The sequence below is a fragment of the Schistocerca piceifrons genome, chromosome 4 (assembly GCF_021461385.2).
Source record: "Schistocerca piceifrons isolate TAMUIC-IGC-003096 chromosome 4, iqSchPice1.1, whole genome shotgun sequence".
In the NCBI taxonomy this organism is placed as follows: domain Eukaryota; kingdom Metazoa; phylum Arthropoda; class Insecta; order Orthoptera; family Acrididae; genus Schistocerca; species Schistocerca piceifrons.
Genome location: NC_060141.1, coordinates 31,351,204 through 31,373,514, shown reverse-complemented (window position 1 = coordinate 31,373,514; position 22,311 = coordinate 31,351,204).

Below are 22,311 nucleotides of genomic sequence, written 5' to 3'. Positions count from 1 at the left end.
CGCTGCCATAGGTCAAACGGATATCAACTGCGTTTTTTTTTTTTAATTGGAACCCCCAATTTTTATTACATATTCGTGTAGTACTTAAAGAAATATGAGTGTTTTAGCTAGACCGCTTGTTTTGCTTTGTGATAGATGGCGCTGTAATAGTCACAAACGTATAAGTACGTGGTATCACGTAACATTCCGCCATTGCGGACGGTATTGGCTTCGTGATACATTACCCGTGTTAAAATGGATCGTTTACCAATTGCGGAAAAGGTCGATATCGTGTTGATGTGTGGCTATTGTGATCAAAATGCCCAACGGGCGTGTGCTATGTATGCTGCTCGGTATCCTGGACGACATCATCCAAGTGTCCGGACCGTTCGCCGGATAGTTACGTTATTTAAGGAAACAGGAAGTGTTCAGCCACATGTGAAACGTCAACCACGACCTGCAACAAATGATGATGCCCAAGTAGGTGTTTTAGCTGCTGTCGTGGCTAATCCGCACATCAGTAGCATACAAACTGCGCGACAATCGGGAATCTCAAAAACGTCGGTGTTGCGAATGCTACATCAACATCGATTACACCCGTACCACATTTCTATGCACAAGTAACTGCATGGTTACAACTTTGAACGTCGTGTACAGTTCTGCTACTGGGCGCAAGAGAAATTACGGGACGATGACAGATCTTTTGCACTCGTTCTATTTAGCGACGAAGCGTCATTCACCAACAGCGGTAACGTAAACCGGCACAATATGCACTATTGGGCAACGGAAAATCCACGATGGCTGCGACAAGTGGAACATGAGCGACCTTGGCGGGTTAATGTATGGTGCGGCATTATGGGCGGAAGGATAATTGGCCCCCATTTTATCGATGGCAATCTATTTGGTGCAATGTATGATGATTTCCTACGTAATGTTCTATCGATGTTCCTGCAAGATGCTTCACTGCATGACAGAATGACATGTACTTCCAACATGATGGATGTCCGGCACGTAGCTCGCGTGCTGTTGAAGCGCTATTGAATAGTGTATTTCATGACAGGTGGGTTAGTCGTCGAAGTACGATACCATGGCCCGCACGTTCACCGGATCTGACGTCCCCGGATTTCTTTCAGTGGGGAAAGTTGAAGGATATTTGCTATCGTGATCCACCGACAACGCCTGACATCATGCGTCAGCGCATTGTCAATGCATGTGCGAACATTATGGAATGCGAACTACTCGCTATTGAGAGGAATGTCGTTATACGTAATGCCAAATGCATTGAGGTTGACGGACATCATTTTGAGCATTTATTGCATTAATGAGGTACTTACATTTAATCACGCTGCGTCCTCAGAAATGATAAGTTCACAAAGGTATATGTATCACATTGGAACAACCGAAATAAAATGTTCAAACGTACCTAAGTTCTGTCTTTTAATTTAAAAAACCTACCTGTTACCAACTGTTCGTCTAAAATTGAGAGCCATATGTTTGTGACTATTACAGCGCCATCTATCACAAAGCGAAAAAAGTAGTCCAACTAAAACATTCATATTTCTTTACGTACTACACGAATATGTAACAAAAAATGGGGGTTCCTGTTTTAAAAAACGCAATTGATACCCGTTTGACCTATGGCAGCGCCACCTAGCGGGCCAACCATAGCGCCATCTGGTTTCCCCCTGCAAGCTAGACAAATTTCGTTCTTTGTAGTTTTTTGGTTTGACCACCCTATACAGTTTGGACTTTGACATTCGGTGTTGTATGGAATTATGTGCTGGCCGAACACAAGCAGCTGTTTAAGCAAGGGGAATTGCTTGATTTAGAATGGAGTTACACAGTGAAATGACTGCTATAAATAGCCCCACTTTTCTCTACAGGCACCCCCACTTCGTTTTTTCCTCTCTCCTTCCCCCTCCTCTTTCCTTTCCCGTCATCTGTCCGGGTTTCCCCCATCCTCCCTCGGCTGTGGTGTATCATATTTGCGCCATTTTTTTTTAGTGCAGTGTTCAAGTGAATGTTCAGTGGTGTTCGTATTTCCAAAGTGTTGCGAACAGAAATCATGCTGTCGCTGGGTGTGGATTTTATATCTCTTGCGAACAGAAACCAGACTGTCACCGTGTTTTTTAATTGTCTGTCTATTATTTTACCTGTCTGCTTCATATGTATTTTATTATCATCATCAACCCTTTGTTCTATGTTTTAAGTTCCACAATTTTCCGCCATGTTACCATTTAAGTCTCCGACTTTATCGCCTGTTTTTATTAGTTATCTTCATCTTTTTAAAACAAATTCTGTAGGCTGAAGAGCAGCATACTAAGCTGCTGCCAGATCACCCCCTTCGGGGGGAATTGAAACTCAATAAAGTAAAAAAAAAATCTACAGGCATGTTGTTTCCCTCTGTTCTAGCATCCCAGATTTTGGCGTGATAGTAGAGCTGCACTAGTATTCCAGCTCTTGGATTCTGACATCATGTCAAAGCTGTTTCAGATATCGGTTTGTGACGGCATAGAGTTGGACCAGTATCCTCTGGTCGCCATGATCGATCGCCACCTTGTATTCGAGGTCAGCCAACATGGATTCGTAGATCATACAGACTGTGCCAATATTCCGAGTCTTGGATTCCGACGTCATAGAGCCAGGGCCAGTATTCCATCTCATTCATGATGAGAATGCGCCATCCTGGGTTCCCCATCAGTTTATATTTACGATACCAACACTACTTTGACAAACGGGGACACACATTAGCACAAAAGGGTTATCTTTCGAATTTGCCGCTCGTCTTGAATTTTCCTCCATTTCATACAAATAGCAATTGACCTTTGTGAAAAGGGGGATGGGATTGGGTGTGTGGGAGTGAGGGGGGGGGGGGGGCGGGGCAGATGGGAGATCCCATGGACTTAACCGATTACATCATCGGTGACACACTTTGGATCAGAACTCTTCTACAATAACTAGTAACACACACACTGTAACATCACGGAAACGTTAGGCAACTTGGGAGAATGTAAATACTTTTCGACAGTGGATTTTAGAAGTGGTTATCATCAACTAGAAGTATTTCAAGAAGACGCGCCTAAAACAGCATTCACAGCACCTTCAACCATTGTCAGTACTGCGTGATGCCATTTGGATTAAAAACGCTCCTGCTAAGTCCCAGTGCTTAATAGACGAAGTACTTCACGAGTTGAAACCAAAGATATGTATAATGTATCTTGACAGCACAATAGTTTATTCAAGAAATGAAGAAGAGCATGTTTACTGCTTGAATGAAGCGTTCAGTAGACTGAACTTAGCGCGTCCTACACTTAGCGTACTGAAGTGTCATTTTGCTGAAACAAAAGTTAATTATCTCGTGCGTGTTACCAGTCAGAGAAAGCGAGGACACATCGTCATATCAGGTCAGCTGTGCGTGACTGCACAACAATTAACTCTGTTACTTCAGAATGGAGTTTCAACAGACATCAGACGTTAGGAAACTTTTCAAAAACTGGAAAAAAAATACTTATATTAGATCCTTTGTTAGTCCTCCCTGATTTCAAGAAAGAATTCACTCTTTCCTATGATAGTAACAGTGAATTAGGCTGTGTTCTGAACCAGATTTACAATTCGAAGCAAACCCCTGTGACATACCCATCTAAATAGTTGAGCAAGGCTGAACGAAATTTCTCAACAACCGAAAAATACGTGTTGGAAGTAATGTACGGCATTTCGTATATTCGTTTTGGTTTGTATGGTCGGAAATTAAAAGTGCTAACAGATCATGCATCCTTGAAGTAGTTGCAACTTTGCCTAGTGGTCTTCTACTGAGAGTTTCTCTCTAACCAGCCTGCCATACGAGCAAAGCAACCGAGACTTTAGCTGCAGTTACTCGTAGTTTAGGAACCTGGGCAATGTACGGCTTTGTTCAAAAAGAATACCTCGATGATGTGCCTCATACGTCTGCTTCCACGTCCAGCGGCGAACTTGCTGCAAATACTAACCTGTAGCCGTGATCCTGCAATGGAATTGGCTAGAATTGCGAACTAATTGTTGTTGTTGTTGTGGTCTTCAGTCCTGAGACTGGTTTGATGCAGCTCTCCATGCTACTCTATTCAGTACAAGCTGCTTCATCTCCCAGTACCTACTGCAACCTACATACTTCTGAATCTGCTTGGTGTATTCCTCCCTTGGTCTCCCCCTACGATTTTTACCCTCTACGCTGCCCTCCAATACTAAATTGCTGATCCCTTGACGCCTCAGAACATGTCCTACCAACCGATCCCTTCTTCTAGTCAAGTTGTGCCACAAACTTCTCTTCTCTCCAATTCTATTCAATACCTCCTGATTAGTTATGTGATCTACCCATCTAATCTTCAGCATTCTTCCGTAGCACCACTTTTCGAAAGCTTCTATTCTCTTCTTGTCTAAACTATTTATCGTCCACGTTTCACTTCCATACATGGCTACACTCCATACAAATACTTTCAGAAACGACTTCCTGACACTTAAATCTATACTCGATGTTAACAAATTTCTCTTCTTCAGAAACGTTTTCCTTCCCATTGCCAGCCTACATTTTATATCCTCTCTACTTCGACCATCATCAGTTATTTAGCTCCCCAAATCGCAAAACTCCTTTACTACTTTAAGTGTCTCATTTCCTAATCTAATTCCCTCAGCGTCACCCGACTTAATTTGACAACATTTGTTGTTATTGATGTTCATCTTCTATCCTCCTTTCAAGACACTGTCCATTCCGTTCAACTGCTCTTCCAAGTCCTTTGCTGTCTCTGACACAATTACAATGTCATCGGCGAACCTCAAAGTTTTTATTTCTTCTCCATGAATTTTAATACCTACTCCGAATTTTTCTTTTGTTTCCTTTACTGCTTGCTCAATATACAGATTGAATAACATCGGGGAGAGGCTACAACCCTGTCTCACATCCTTCCCAACCACTGCTTCCCTTTCATGCCCCTCAACTCTTATAACTGCCATTTGGTTTCTATACAAATTGTAAATAGCCTTTCGCTCCCTGTATTTTACCCCTGCCATCTGCAGAATTTGAAAGAGAGTATTCCAGTCAACATTGTCAAAAGCTTTCTCTAAGTCTACAAATGCTGGAAACGTAGGTTTGTCTTTCCTTAATCTAGCTTCTAAGATACGTCGTAGGATCAGTATTTCCTCACGTGTTCCAATATTTCTACGGAATCCAAACTGATCTTCCCCAAGGTCGGCTTCTACTAGTTTTTTCATTCGTCTGTAAAGAATTCGCATTAGTATTTTGCAGCCGTGACTTATTAAACTGATAGTTCGGTAATTTTGACATCTGTCAACACCTTCTTTCTTTGCGATTGGAATTATTATATTGTTCTTGAAGTCTGAGGGTATTTCGCCTGTTTCATATATCTTGCTCACCAGATGGTAGAGTTTTGTGAGGACTGGCTCTCTCACGGCCGTCAGGAGTTCCAATGGAATGTTGTTTACTCCGGGGGCCTTGTTTCGAATCAGGTCTTTCAGTGCTCTGTCAAACTCTTCACGCAGTATCATATCTCCCATTTCATCTTCATCTACATCCTCTTCCATTTCCATAATATTGTCTTCAAGTACATTGCCCTTGTATAGACCCTCTATATACTCCTTCCATCTTTCTGCTTTCCCTTCTTTGCTTAGAACTGGGTTTCCATCTGAGCTCTTGATATTCATACAAGTGGTTCTCCTTTCTCCAAAGGTCTCTTTAATTTTCTTGTAGGCAGTATCTATCTTACTCCTAGTGAGATAAGCCCCTACATCCTTACATTTATTCTCTAGCCATCCCTGCTTAGCCATTTTGCACTTCCTGTCGATCTCATTTTTGAGACATTGGTATTCCTTTTTGCCTGCTTCATTTACTGCATTTTTTATTTTCTCCTTTCATCAATTAAATTCAATATCTCTTCTGTTACCTAAAAATTTCTACTAGCGCTCGTCTTTTTACCTACTTGATCCTCTGCTGCCTTCACTACTTCATCCCTCAAAGCTACCCATTCTTCTTCTACTGTATTTCTTTCCCCCATTCCTGACAATTGCTCCCCTACGCTCTCCTTGAAACTCTGTACAACCTCTGGTTTTTTCAGTTTATCCAGGTCCCATCTCCTTAAATTCCCACCTTTTTGCAGTTTCTTCAGTTTTAATCTACAGTCCATAACCAATAGATTGTGGTCAGAGTCCACGTCTGCCCCTGGAAATGTCTTACAATTTAAAACCTGGTTCCTAAATCTGTGTCTTACCATTATATAATCTATCTGAAATTAATTAAATAAACATATATATTTATTGTGGATAAATGAACAATTAAAAAAATAGTGGTATTCTAACGTTTGTAATTGATGCAGACAACAGAGACTTATGTTGAATAAAGTTTATTCCATCAAGTACATCTGAATTAAACGGAAAGTAGTCCTGCAATGTGGGCGATGCGAGACGTGGAGGAAGAGTGTTAGCTAGGTTTCGCGGTTGAAGAGACTTGGCATGAGTAGCCTGGTCGAGATGGTCCTATAGATTCTAGATTGGGTTTAAATCCAGGGAGTTTGTTGGCCAGAGGAGTAGGGCAAACTCGTCATGGTGCTCTTCAAACCATGCATGTACAATGCGAGCTGTACGACAGGTTGTGTTGTCCTGCTGGTAGATGTCATCATGCTGAGGAAAAACAAACTGCGTGGTCCCCAAGGATAGATGCACACTTGTGTTGATCCAGTGTGTCTTCCAGAATGACGAGACTACCCAGGGAATACCAGTAAAACATTCCTTGTAAGGACATTATGTGTACATTAAGCCAAAACGCTGCTTATGTAGCTGTTGTAAATATTGGGCCATTTGGTGTTATGTGGAGAATTTGCATCGAATTTTCAAAGGCCCAACATTGAACTTTCTGGAAGAGATAGAAATCTATATACACACCCGCAAATATCCAGAAAAAATTTTGAACGAACAAACCGATTTAAAACATAAAAACTATCTTGATAATTTTATTGAAATTAGTGACCACGGATAATTTCATAAAACGAACACCAGTATACAGCTGCAAGGATTTTACTATCACACAACTCAATAGATTTATAAAAACAAATCTGTAATCACGTAACATCGCTGACGTAGCTCGAAGCTTTAAAACTTACAAAATGTTAACAAGATCTTAACGATATTGGCCAACAAAGAAGAAATTCCACTGCCGAGACATTACTTAGCGAGTAATTTATAATTTCGCCTGTGCTTTGTTTAAAAACGCGCCAAGTAAGATATCTGTCAGCAAGAGCGTCAACGAGGTAATACGGAAGTATGAGCCAAAATAAATATTTATTACGAAAACTGACAGATATATGATCTAAATACCGTATTACATGTTGCAGAGCGCTTGGAAATAGCCTTTGATCCGGAATAGGCCTATAGCCAATGAAATTAAAGTCACAATAATAACAAATGCTACACAAAGCAGCGTTTTGGCTTAATGTGCATATGATGCCCTTACAAGACATATATAACACTGCAGGCCCAGAAGAATATAAAAGTAAAATATTCCCCAGACCAAAACACTCCCTCCTCCGGCCTGGACCTTTCCGACGAATGTTTCAGGATGTGTTTAGCAGGCATTTCGCGCCGATGGAGCATTTTATGTGACGCAGCATGTGAAAGTTGCTGGATTTTGACGGGTTTCTTCTGTAACTGAAATATCAGATCTGAAGATGGTTCTGAATGAACCGAAACCGGTCATATGAATAAAAAGAATTTTGCAATCAAGACGGATTATAAGTAACATTAAGGCAACATGTCCCTATGATGCTTTTGTGCAGATGCACAACGATCTCGGACTGTTACGGCGATCAGCAAATCACTCCGGGTAGTGAGAGTAATGGGTGGTGCCACTAGGTCAGTAGTGTGTGGATAAATTAGAAGTTTTAATCAGTCGGGGATCATGTCGGGATGGCCGAGGCAGACAAGGTGACCGTTCGTGAGAAACGAAAAACTCCGGGTTCGAGTCCCGGTCTGGCACTAATTTTCAACCTTCCCGACTGATGTATTTCAATGCTCAGGGACAGTTAATGTCTTCCTTTTCCTTGTATCATGTTCATATATGGCTGCATCATAAAAAATGGTACCTGTTTTCTCACACACGTCCGGAAGGACAGACACAGCGTGTATATTCATAGTAAGCATTTGAACTTTTCCACATGAAGTGTTTTTCAAAGCTGCACGACCTAATTAAACCATTTCGCCTTCATGTAGAAGAATTTGAAGTAATATATGCTGCCGTGTTACCAACCTGGACAAGAAAGGAAAATCCCATTACTGTTAGCAATTTCTTCCTGTTGTTCTTGCTCTTCGTCATACCTGAAGACACATTTACGGTTCAAGCATCGAGCTTTTGGCTTGATATTTTTTGGGTTCATAAACATTTCATTTTATCTGTTACTACTTTTATGCCGTAATTTCATGTACTAACACGTTCCATGACCTTGGAGATTTGCTTCTCAATTTGGTCCTACGTAACTAGACTTGTAAATAAATAAATAAACAGTACCTATGGAACTATGTGGATGAGGAAGCCCATAAAGATCACAATGAACCAATGATTGTTGTACAGAAATTCGAGAAAAGGTTTCTCGGGGATCATCCTCACCTATGTCTGTTTCCACTTCAACTGAAGCTCTCGATACAGTAAATCAAAGCGAGTCTCAGTCTATTTCCAACCTGCTATTGACATTTGTTCCTAAACGGATCCTGATTTAGTTTCTTTTGTGATACCCTCACTGCCAACCGAGTTTAGTTTTCAACAACACGGAAATAACTCTGCCAACGCTAGAAAACAGATCGTATTAAATAAAATTATTAATTTCTTGTGCTATGGACCAACAGTTTCTATACTTTCTTAAATGAAGTCATATTCGTTTGTAGCTGTTAATGTTTTTGTTTCATTATTACTATTTTTCCATTTGTACCACTTTGCGGCCGCGGTGGTCTAGCGGTTCTAGGCGCTCAGTCCGGAACCGCACGACTGCTACGGTCGCAGGTTTGAATCCTGCCTCGGACCTGGATGTGTGTGATGTCCTTAGGTTAGTTAGGTTTAAGTAGTTCTAAGTTCTAGGGGACTGATGACCACAGATGTTAAGTCCCATAGTGCTCAGAGCCATTTGTACCACTTTGAGCCATTTTACTTACTCATTTATTTATACTGGCCACACAAACAGCAGCCGGTCGTTGCCCTCACTCAGTCCAGTCTTCCACACCTCCCTGTCTGCTGTATTTTCATCTCCCAGAGCCAGTACCTGCATGTCTCCCTGTTATTATCCATCCGTCTCGTTCTCGGCCGTCCCCATCCTAGTGGGCTCCTTCCTTCGGCTTCTCCATCCATTACCGCCTTTATTACCGTGTTCTCCCCTCTACTCCTCATATGTCCGTACCACCTGAGTCTTTAAGTTTTCACACTCGCTACGGTGTTAGATAGAGCATATAATTGATTTCCTTGTTTGCCTTTATTCTCCACTGTTCATTTCCTTTCATTGGTCCATACATTCTTCTCAGTAATTTACTTTCAAATGTGATGAGATTTTTTTTCCTGGGTCCATGTCGCTTGCATAACGCTCTATTGGTCTGATCGTGTCTAATATTTTTGAAAATTTGTGGTAAGGTCTTATGGGACCAAATTGCAGAGGTCATCGGTCCCTAAGCTTACGCACTATTTAATCTAATTACACTAACTTATGCTAAGGTCGACACACACACCTCTGCCCGAGGGAGGACTCGAACCTCCGACAGGGCGAGCCGCGCTGACCGGTACAGGACGCCTGCCTGGATAGTAACTTAGATCTTATGACGCTATGTGTAGCACCTAGACACCTTCCCCAGCTTGAATTCTCGTTATGATCTCTTGTTCTATAAGGTTTTGTTGGTTGATGCTGACACTAAGATACATGAATGTGTGTGTCTTCTGTGTTGTTAGGTTCCTGATTGTTGGACGGCTTGGTCCTGACTGAGTTCTTCTTCCTGTTACCATGAACTTTGTTTTACTTTCATTTACACTTAGACCTACTGTCTCAGTTTCTCGAATTCAAATATTACGTCGCTTTTCTTGGCGTAGACTTCGATGTACAGGGTGAAGCGAAATTCGTGCACTCGGGCTTCGCAGCGCGAAACCTCACATGCCAGCGATCAAAAAATGTCTGTTACAAAATTTCGTCCGACGAGTATATCAGGCAGAAAAAGGACGTTAAAGAGAGGCAAGCTGGCAACACTGTAACCAAACGTATGTTAACTATCTTTGTAAGCACAATTTTGCCATGTTGTACAGTTGGTGCAGCGGACTGAGTTTTGGATTAGCATGCAAGAGGTCGATGGTTCGATCCTGGGTTATGGCGTAGGTTTTTTATTTGGTAAATGTAGTCTATGTGGTACGGCACCTACCATCTTAATCATCAACACCGATTGCAGTGGGTCCTCTAGAAAACATTTGCACTTACATACTAAATTCGTAGAAATGGAAGACTGGTCAGCTCTGAAAGAAGCGCTTTCCACATCATGGGCGCGAATTTATTTGCACCACTTCAGCTACTAGATGCGAAAATTGTTGTCTTTGTACCCTCCTCCAGTGGTCCCATAGATTAGTACCAACTATTATTCTTGCCTAGTTCAGGTCCATTACATTTCGTTAGGGCCTTACGTTATCAGTAGGACTAGCAACGTTCTTTGTGAATAATGTCCAAACTCGGTTACTGTTTGTGTGTGTTATCACCATGGTCCACCAATTATGCCTTTCAACATTGAGTCTGCTAATTGCATGTTGTTTGTATATATCGGAATGCATTATTATTATTATTATTATTATTATTATTATTATTATTATTCTATCGATGGGATTGTGGAAACATCGCGTCTATTAACGTTAGGGAAACCGTGTAATTCGAAACCAAATATTTCACTATTACCGGTTTCGGGATGTATCATGCAGAACAGTCTCTGCCAGAGGAGTAATGCGCATTAGGTTAAACAGCGCACGCCGTGTTTATACTGTATGTGCTGTCGACCAGACAGGGACTAGTTGCGAGCGAAGTAACACGCCCGTGACAGACTCCAATGTAAATGTGTACGCGTATCGAATTTTCTCACTGTAAACCTCTAAACCAGTGTGGCAGACGTATGGCATACGCAAACAATGAGTATGTGGATATGCATTCTGGTCCTTGGTGGGTCTGATAACCGAGTTGGTGTTGCCGCTCGTGAATATGCTGCTAGATATCCTCGTGGACTCCATGCTGATAAAAATGTGTTTCGTCGCCTGGAGCTGCGCCTTCGGGAGTCAGGTTCTCTCCTTCCACCATCGTGTGACAGAGGCCGTCCACAGACTCGTCGTACTCCAGCTAAGGAGGAAGCTATTCTGGAGGTCGTACACCAAGAACCTCAGCGAAGGACGGGCAGCGTAGCAAGGCAGCTGCTTGTATAGCATAGCATGGTTATTAACGCGCTGCACGAGCATGGGCTGCACCCCTATCATCATGCTTTCATGCAACACCTGCATCCTGCAGATCGCCATCAGTGGATGCAATTCTTTGAAAGATTCCAACAACAACAGAAAGCCAACGATGACTTCGTGAACACTGTAATAAGGTCGGGTGAAGCAGCATTCATTCACGAGAGTGTCTTCAATATGCAAAATGCCCACCATTGGTGTGTGGTTCACCTGTCTGTCACCTGCGGCTGTGGATATCAAGTTCGCTTTGGTATCAGCATCTGGGCCGGAATATTGGGCGACAGGTGCTCGAACCCCTACATGTAGCCTGACTGGTTGACTGCATGAAGGTATCAAGCTTTTCTCTCAAACTATCTGCCTGATGCCCTCGAAGATGTTCCCTACATGTTCGGCAGAGGATATGGTTCCAACATGATGGTGCATCTCCACACTCTGGAATTAATGTGCGACAGTATTTGGACAGAACATTTCCAAGGAAATGGCTCGTACGTGTTCACCTGACCTAAATCCCCTCCATTTCTTCCTGTGGGGACACTGAAGGAGCACGTGTACTCTGCTCCACCGACGAATGTGCAAGAATTGGTAGCGTGTTTTGGTGCTGCTCTTGTTACTGCGGGCGCAGCTTTACTGTGAAGGGTCCAGAGCTGCATGATCCAGGGGGTGGAGCAATGTTTGGATGTGCAGGGAGGCCATTTTGAGCATCCGTTGTTCTGAGGGCAATGTATTATGTTGTGAAGGTCACGCGGTCAGTAATATGGATGTAATTATTGTCACTGGTTGCTACTGTGTGACATCTGAGCGGTGATATTACATGTACTATAAATGACAAGTAGATGTTGTGTCATTGTCCTGTGCTATCATCTTCAGCATCTGTCCTACGACCCGCGGTGGCCGAGCGGTTCTAGGCGCTTCAGTCCGGAACCGCGCGACTGCTACGGTCGCAGGTTAGAATCCTGCCTCGGTTTTGGATGTGTGTCATATCCTTAGCTTAGTTAGGCTTAAGTAGTTCTAAGTTCTAGGGGACTGATGACCTCACATGTTAAGTCCCATAGTGCTCAGAGCCATTTGAACCATTTTTTGTGTGCTTCTATTGCTGTCTATTTCTTATTTGTCTATCCACGTAATTTTTGTGCTCAGTGTTACAAAATGTTGTAAATTTATGATACATGTGACCTAAGAAACGATATATATTAGTATGAAATGTCTGAATGAAATTAGCAGCCGCGCGGAGTTGCCGCACGGTTTGAGGTGTCATGTCACGGACTGTGTGGCCCCTTCCCGCAGAGGTTCGAGTCTTTCCTCGGTCATGGGTGTGCGTGTTGTTCTTAGCATAAGTTAGTTTAAGTAGTGTGTAACTCTAGGGACTGATGACCTAAGCAGTTTGGTCCCTTAGGAATTAACACACATTTTTTTGAAATTAGCAAATAAAAAAATGCACCCCAAACCTCCTGCATGCAAACCCAAAACTCTATCCACTGCACCCACTGTGCAGCAGAACTTAGATTTGCTGACAGAGGTAGTTACCATACATGTGGTTACAATGTTGCCGGATGGTCTCTCTTTAACGTCCTATTTCTGCCGGATGTACTCGCCGGACGAAATTTTGTGAGAGACATTTTTTTTGTCGTTGGCATGTGAGGAGTTGCGCTGCGAAGCCCGAGTGTGTGAATTTCGCTTCACCCTGTATACCTCTGTTTCATTGTGTTTTGCTCCGTGAGACAAGTCTGGTTTTGTTCATCAATATTGATTTTAACTCGCGACACAGCCGTTACTATGACATTTTCAACCATCAAATTAGCTTCTACTTTGTTTTCCGTATGTCTGTAGTTTTGCGTCAGTGGGCTTGCCTAGTTATTTATACGCTGCGACACAGAACTGCGTAATCGTTTAACCTCGAATGTAGTTTTTTTTTTTTACGTTTCAGGTGGAGCTTAAATGTTGCCCAGTGACGCAGCTTAGATCTGTCTGCAGTTATTTGGCCCAGTGTCCCTGATAGCAGCGGTCTGAAATCGGCCGGTGATAAGATAACGCGAGTCGCGGTAGCCTACATTATTGAGACATATGGCGGCATGCTTCAGATTACGCACTAGCGCGTAATGCCTTTGATCCAGCTCCCGGTTTTCTCTAAACGCAGAAGAAAACGATGCTTTTTATTATGATTTCCAATTTAAAAAACTTGTCATACTGGGAAAAACTGCGAAATGAATTTAATTTAAAATAAAATTAATTGCCTTTTTTTATTTTTGTTGGCCTGGTATGAATGTAGTAACTTGATGCGATTTCTTTAATCACTGGAACAATGTGGAGGTCTTGCGTTGTAAGTTTGTAGCGAAACCAGATCTGAAGACATTCGATTATCAACTTTTGACCGTTAATATGACTAAATACTAGCCTCGGAAACGTGACGGGTAAAGCCTAATAATTTTAATGTTTCTAGACTCAAAAGAACTCGTTTTACTACCATGGAGTTACAGTAAAGATCACGTTCGAAGTTAGAGAATGAAACCCCAGAGGAATATAAATTACATAAACTACCTGAATAGGTCTGGAAAAGTCAAACAAATTGTAATATCAATCAATTATAGCTATAAAAGCAAGTAAGTTCAATCACGGCTTCAAGAATCCTGCGATATGACGAGATATAGAACGTAAACATAAGTTCCTTTAGTCGTACAGCCGTCAAGTTCAGTTCTTATTATGGTTATACTCCACATCAATGAGAAATGACCTGCCTTATTCTGATTGGTTGGAGCCTGTAAGCTAATGGTGGACACTGCAGGTCACACATTTTACCAAAGACAACATTTAAGTACAGTACGTCGAATTACCTAGAAAAATCACTGCGCACACTTGTTTCGAAGCACATCCTCAAAATATACGCAAAGATGCATACAACACATACCAAAATTAAGAACAAACAATAATGATAGCGAAATAATAAAATAGGAAACAATGACTATAGGAAATTTTGAATTCACGTACTATGAAATTCCATTTATTAAAAAAAAAATGGATAAAGTTTCTCGCCGGCAGGAGTGGCCGAGCGGTTCTAGACGCTACAGTCTGGAATCGTGCGACCGCTACGGTCGCACGTTCAAATCCTGCCTCAAGCATGGATGTTTGTGATGTCCTTAGGTTAGTTAGGTTTAAGTAGTTCTAAGTTCTAGGGGACTGATGACCACAGCAATTAAGTACCATAGTGCTCAGAGCCATTTGAACCATAAAGTTTCTCACAAAAACAAACAGAATTAAATTTAAAATGAATAAAAGTGCTTTCCGAGACTATATTGAGAGAGAGAGAGAGAGAGCTAGCTTTGTGTCGATGCTTATCTGTGGGTGAGAGGGAATGTATGATTCCATCAGCAGTTCGGCCGTGATGGCGGTAGAATCATAGTGATCCGCCATAGTGATCCGCCATTGCTAGGTGTGTGTTCCACTTGACGGTATTATTGTTCCTCCGTCGTCCTCCTATGGGTTCCGACACAAACCCGATTCGCAATTCACTACATCCACGTGCGAACTCCCAGTGATACTATCACTGTTCCACTTTCACCCTCAAACATCAAACAGGCTATCGCTCTCACTGTTCATAAAGCAGTTCTCTTTTACACATTATATTTATCAAAATTATTGCACAATTATCACAGAATTAAAATTATTGCGTACCCAAAACAAGAAAATAAACATGTTATTAGGAAATTAGTATCATAGCATAATAAAAGTAATGCATAGTTACACTTTTCACTGCTAAACAATCTCTTTCAATCAGCAAATATATGTATAAAATAAAATGAAAGAGAAAAGAAGAACCACTCACAATTAGCAATGTCTTCACAAATTCTAGATTTCAGTTATCGTTACTTTGTTGAATTGTGGCTTATCGTGGTGCAGTCCACCACAGCGTCAATTTGGACGAAAGAGCGCTTTCAATGAATTCCATCGTCATCATCAAAAATTCCTCGTCGAAAATAAAACAAATGTTATTACTAGCAGGATAGGAGTGCTTAAGTTTTACGGCACAAAAAGTCTACAACATCTTCTGTGATTGTTGTGGATGATACTGTGGTTGAAATTACTGAGCACACATTCCGGACCAACACCAATATTTGAGCCGAAAACGTAGGGCACATAAAACTGAGAGAGCTGACTAAAGCTGTCGTGGCGGAACACAGCTTAAAAACTGACAAACGTGAACTTAAGCGCAAAGTCCGTTTCACATTGAGACTCTGTTGCAAAAGAAGCATTAGACATGCAACAGCATCACAAGTCAAGGAAGACTGGAAGGGTGCGCTGTCTACTGGAAGAGAGCTTATTTTTCCTCATGTCACTTGTCTTTAAGCAGAGTACTGTTGTGTCTTTTCGTGTAGCTCTAGTGTTTCCGTTTCATGAGTACGTGCGTTATTTCAAATGTTAACCAAAAAGTTGTCACATTACTACTGAAGCCGGAGACACCCATTAATTAAACAACAATCCGGCGGAATATAGATCCATTAACTGCAACACAAGGCACCAAGTTGCAACGTGGGTGGGCTAACATTATCAGTTCCGCGGCACGGTACCTGCAGGCCGTAATCTTGTTCGTGATGGTGTCCTCCTGTTTAAATTGAGAGTGTAGAGTCTCTACCTTGTGTACATAGGGAAACTGACTCAAAATTCGTTCTCAGTCTTGACTATCTACATCTGCAAAGATATTCCGCAAGCCACGTTACGGTGCGTGGCAGACGGTGCCCTGTACCACTACTTGTCATTTCCCCCACTGTTCCGCTCTCAAACAGAGCGAGGATAAAACGATTATCTGTACGCCTCCATATGAGCCTATCTTACCTTCGTGATTCTTACGCGCAACGTATGTCGGTGGCAATAGAATCGTTCGGCAATCAGCTTCAAATGACGGTACTGTAAATTTTCTCAATAGTGTTTCTCGAAAAGCACGTCGCCTTCCCTACAGGGGTTCCCATTTGCGTTCCATAAGTATCTCCGCAACACTTAAATGTTGTTCTACCCTACCGGTAACAAATCTAGCAGCCCGCCTCTGATTCGCTTCTATGCCTTCCTTCACTCCGACCTGGTATGGGTCCGAAACACTCGAGCAATACTCAAGAATAGATCACACCGGCGTACTATATGCGGTCTCCTTTACAGGTAAACCACTCTTTCCTAAAATTCTCCCGATAAACTGAAGATCACCACTTGTCTTCCCTACCACAGTTTTCGCATGCTCGTTCCAGCTCATACTGAAACGTTAAGCCAACATATTTAAACGACTTGATTGTGTGAAGCAGGACACTTGTAATTCTGTATCCGAACATTGCAGGTTTGATCTTCCTATTCATTCGCATTAACTTACATTTTTCCACATTTAGGGCTAGCTGCCATTCACCACACAAACTGGAAATTTTGTATAAATCATCTTGTATCCTCCGACAGTCAACCATCTTCGACACCTTACCGTACACCACGGCATCATCAGCAAACAACGGCAGACTGCTGCCCACCCTGTCCGCCAAATCGTTTATGTGTACAGAGAACAACAGCGCTCCTATCACACTCCCCTGGGACACTCCTGACGATTCCCTTGTCTCTGACGAACACTCGCCGCCCAGGACAACGTACTGGGTTCTATTATTCAAGAAGTCTTAGAGCCATCCACATATTTGTGAACTTATTCAATGTGCTCGTGCCTTCGTTGCCAGCCTGCACTGCTTTCCGGAAATCTAGAAATATGGAATCTGCCTGTTTCCCTTCATCCACGGTTCTCAGTATTGTAGGCGCCCCGGTGGTCCCGGTCGCCTACGGTGGACTGGATGGCCGAGCGGTGACCTCTTCAGCTGTCAGGATGCCAGGAAATGGCTGTAGAAGCGTCAGAAACGCCAAAGAAACATTATCAATTCGTAACACCTTTATTCCTGCCGAGTACAATGTGGCTTGGTGATATCAACGACCTTCCCCGAGTCCTCGCTGACTCGTAGCGATGACATCAGATCCGGGCCGCGCAGTCTTGCTAGCGCAGCGCCGCGTGCTGTGAAGTAGCGGAGGAATGCCCTTGCTTCGGCCGCGGGTGGCTGGCGGCGTCCGGCTGGCCGGCCGGCTCGACGGCGGACAGCAGGTGGCTCCGGGTTGGAGTCTCCGGCGCTGTCGGCACCAGAAGCGTTCTCGTAGTGCGGAGTGTACTCTGTCCCACCCCGTCTTCTTCCCTGCTCCTCCCGGTGGCTCGTCCGCGGTGGACGGGCGGAACGGGCTGCAGTCCCCCAGCGTCGTCGGCTCACCCGGTTGTGACGGCGGATGCACAGGGCCTAGGCCCCGCACGATCTCGACGACGGCTAACTGATGTGGTCAGCATTGGCGGCGGGCGAGTCTGCCGCGATGTCTGCCAATCCTGGGTTGATGATTGACAGCGGCAGAGAGGTACTGTCCTCTCACGTCTGCTGCTAGGCGGGCCGCCCTTACTGCAACATCTCATTAATAAAGATTAACATCTAACTGCAAGTCTAACTGCGAGTGCGAGTGCCCTGTTGCTATCAAAGCTGGCGTATTTAAAGGAAGCACGAGCGACGTCCTGACGTCATGCTCGTTTGTAATGAACGCATTCGTTCGACTTACACTGCTGATTCATCTGTCGTACTCGCCCCTTAGGTGTTCTTGTGACAGAGTTACGTGTTGTTGCAGCAGACTTACGCGAAATTGTGAAATGCAGTACAGCTGACGCTACACCTCTGTCTTGCACTCTACGAAAGTCTCCGTCTAACACAAACCCGCCTACTAAGCAATTCTCTCTCGCCTGTTGTGTGTACCCAGGCCATTGCCCCTGCGTGACGACACATTCCGATAAATGTGCAATCCTCTTAGCTCTTGCCTAACCTACTGCCTCTGGCTCTCGGCATAGGCAACGAAACTTCGACAATATTCCACGTATCCAGCTCTTTACCATTCCGCAACACTACAGTATATTACGGCAGGAAAGGGCAAGCTGAGTTTCACACGAGCAAGCTTTCTAAAATCATGCGTATTCGTGGGCATAACGTCTCAGTCTCAAGAAAATTTATTAATTCTAACTGAGAATATCTCCAAGGGTTCTGCAGCAATCAGACGTTACGGATATTGGTCTGTAATTTTGCGGATCCGTTCTTTTAGCTTTCTTATATACTGGAGTCACCTGCGCTTTTTTCCAGCCGCTTGGGACTTTGTGCTGGGCGAGAGATTGACGATAAATGCTTGGAAGGCTATCGAATACGTCTCTACTTGCTAGGAGTTCCAAATTGATCAATATAAATACTGAGATGGTGGACAGGTGTTACAAGACACAAAGATAATGTTTCTTGTTTAAATGCATGTGTACTGAAAATGAGGACCTTACACATTGCCTAGAGCAGCCTTCACGGATACAAAAAAGACATAATTGCTGAGAGTGGCAGGCAGAACATTGATAAATTGGTGGACAATGTGGCGTTGCACTAGACGCTAAAGTCTACCTCCGCATTGATGGTACTGCGGAGGAATGATTTCGAGATAAATCAGAGGTACCAGAGAGAACTGAACACATAACTGACGTCTAGGTGACAATAGCGGGGGTGGTAGTGTTGCAGTGTCTTCTTTCCGTATACTGATGCCTCTGGTAGTTTGCAGCATCCAGCAGCAGGTTGTAACAATGCTTCTGCACAAAGCAGTTGCGCTGGCTGAGCCAAACCGCTGGCCCTTTATCGCGACCGGCATTAAGCGCCTCTCTACAAGGTGATGAACAGCAAAACTGCAACGACACTCGTGGCAGCAAATCCCCGGAGCAGAATTGCGATATTCGTTGGTGTCTTTCAAGTGCCTCATCTTGCTGCGACAGCTGGTGTCCAAAGAGAAAGTCAGTTAAGGCAGTGTCACGCAATCTGGTACAAGCCCTCACATCGTAAATGTAAGGAGGGTGTGACTTTTCCGATAGCGGCCTGAAGTAGAGTTCAAAGATAAGCTCCGTAGACTCGCTTCATACCTGCCAGTTGGTGCTATGACGTCAGCTCCGAACTCGCCGGCTCCTTACGTTAGGGGGCTAGGCTCGCGAGTCTCTGCCAGTACACATTTAACCAGAAACTAGACACTAGAGTCTGTTGACGGGTACAAGTGGACTACACCGGCGTAGAAAGGAGAGCGAGTATACGAGTTCGCGAGTATAAATGGGGACCAGCAATGTTGTCGCTTCATATGTATCCGTTGTTGGTCATGACAGCATTATCACAATCTGCGTCGGTTACAAAGCAAATATTGCAGAGTAGCAATGGAGGAGGGGGGGGGGGGGAGATATGTAGTGGAGCGGCCACATAAGCCATATTAATAGCATACCTTGAGCATATACAAAGAAAGCCATTGTGAATAGTCGACTGGCAAGAAAGCGTAAAAGATGTGTTGACAAATCATTACTGGTCAACACTTGGAGAAAGACGCCACACATCTGGCGATAAATTGCTCAGAAAACTTTAAGAACTGTCTTTCAAGACAGAAATAACGAACATCCTAAGGAAATGCCGTCCGAAAACAAAGTAAGTAGGTTACAGTACACTTGTTCGCCCACTGCTTGAATACTGCTCACCAGTGTGGGATCTGTACCAGATAGGGTTGATACAAGAGACAGAGAAGACCCAACGCAGAGCAGAGCACTTCGTTACAGAATCATTTAGTAATCGCGAAAGCGTCACGGAGATGATAAACTGAAGTGGAAGACTCTGCAAGAGAGACGCTCAGTAGCTTGGTACGGTGTTTTGTTGAAGTTTCGAGAACATACCTTCACCGAGGAGTGAAGCAGTATATTGCTCCCTTCTACGTATATCTCTCGAAGAGACCATGAGGATAAAATCAGAGACATTAGAGCCCACACAGAGGCATACCGACATTCTTTCTTTCCACGAACAATACGAGACTGGATTAGAAGGGAGAACCGATAGAGGTACTCAAGGTACCCTCCGCCACACACCGTCAAGTGGCTTGAGGAGTATGGATGTAGATGTAGATATAGATCCTTCGGCTGCCTACGAATATATTCTGCGGGGACTGTACCAACAAAATTAGACAATTAACAGAACACAATGAACAAGAAGAAACCATACAATCAAAAGTAGCCAGATGCGTTTTAGTGGACATTAATGTGTGGTCTGTCCATCCTTTGCGTTTACCTTGGCTTGAACTCATCTGGTGACAGTTTTAATGGGGTATCGGAATGCATGTGGGGGGAATGGCAGACCATTCTTCCTCAACAACCTAAACACCTGGATATGGAGCCAAGTCGATTTTCTAACTCAACCAAAAGGTGTCCATTACATTCAGGTTGGTACTGTGGACAGGCCAGTCCGTTTTAGCAATGTTACTGTACACAGAAGCTGCTCTATGACACGGTGCATTGTCGTTCTTGTACAAACAACCATAGCCTCTGAAATGCTCATCTACTGTGCGTAACGCACTATTCTGTAAAATGTATTCATATCCTTCCAAATTTATCGCTTTCTTGAACGCAATACGAGGAGTACACCAGAATTACGAACATCAGCCCCATACACTGTGACAGTATGTACTATAGGCTGAACTGAAGTCATTGATTTTGGTCGAGTGCGGCGCTTGAATTCTGCACGCTGCGGTGCAGAGGCTGGGCTCGCAAAGCTCAGACGGTTGACTGGAGTGCATCCTGGCCCACACAACAGCGTGTCTGGGGACCACACGGAGCTGTCAGCTCTGTGCACTAGCCACAACTGTCATGTCCACCCAGCTGTGATTAGATTACAGTAGAGTAAGCTTTCGTTACATAGACCCGAAAACGAGATGATTTTCGTGGGTGTGGAAAATATGAGAAAGTATACCACAAAAAACATAGAACATTTGAATATAATACTCACTTCCCTGATTATCTGTCAGGATCTTGTCAAAATATGTGAAGACATTACAGTAAACTGGAACTGCTAATATTTACAGAATTAATACACTGTCACAGACATAGTTATCCACTTTCATAAATTTATCATACACAAAATGCCTAACCTTGACTGTTGTGACCAAGTGCTATCAAAACTGAGAAATAAGACATTTTTACTTAAGCTGGTGTAACAGTCCCTTCTAAGATATTCATGTATAGAGAACAAGCAGTTGTCCATCAAAAAGTCTTTACAACTCTGTTTAAACTGTACTTTATCTGAAATCAAGTTTTTAATGGTTGCTGGCAATTTATTGAAAATGTGTGTTCCTGAATATTGGACCCCTTTTTAGACCAAGGTATCTGATTTTGCGTCTTTATGTAATTATTCTTGTTCCCAGTATTGATACTATGTATTGTTGAGTGGTAATTAAGTAAATAAATTAGTGAAATCAAAGTGAAGTAGAAATTAGAAAATAAATGAAAAACTTAGTTTAGTTTAGAAGAATTACATACTGGCAAACAGCGGGCAGAGCAGCAGAGCAGAAGCGACAATGACCGTGAAGTCAGCAAGTTCAGAAGCCATCGCCCTCCCCACATAAGCGGACGCTGTCGATTCAGCCGTCAGGGCATCGCCCGACCGGCTCACGTGTTTCTCAGTTGTCACATATGAGCAAAGGCCCTCGCCTACATTCCAAGAGCCAATGACCGTCGTTAAGAAGATTCTTCGAGAAGTTTTTCAACGTGACAGAAGAGGCAATGACCATGAAGTCGTTCACTCCCAGTGAACTGAAGTGATACGTGAGACGCAGTGGGCCCGAGACGAAGAAGTGAAGAAGAGTAGCAGTAGTTTTCAGTCAGTTTCGGTGCTGAAGACCGTCATGCAAGAAGAGACTACATCATGCACAGACGCACCGAGTCCGCCGCTGTAATGGAATAGCAAGCAGCAGCCTCGGCGCCAGAAGACAGA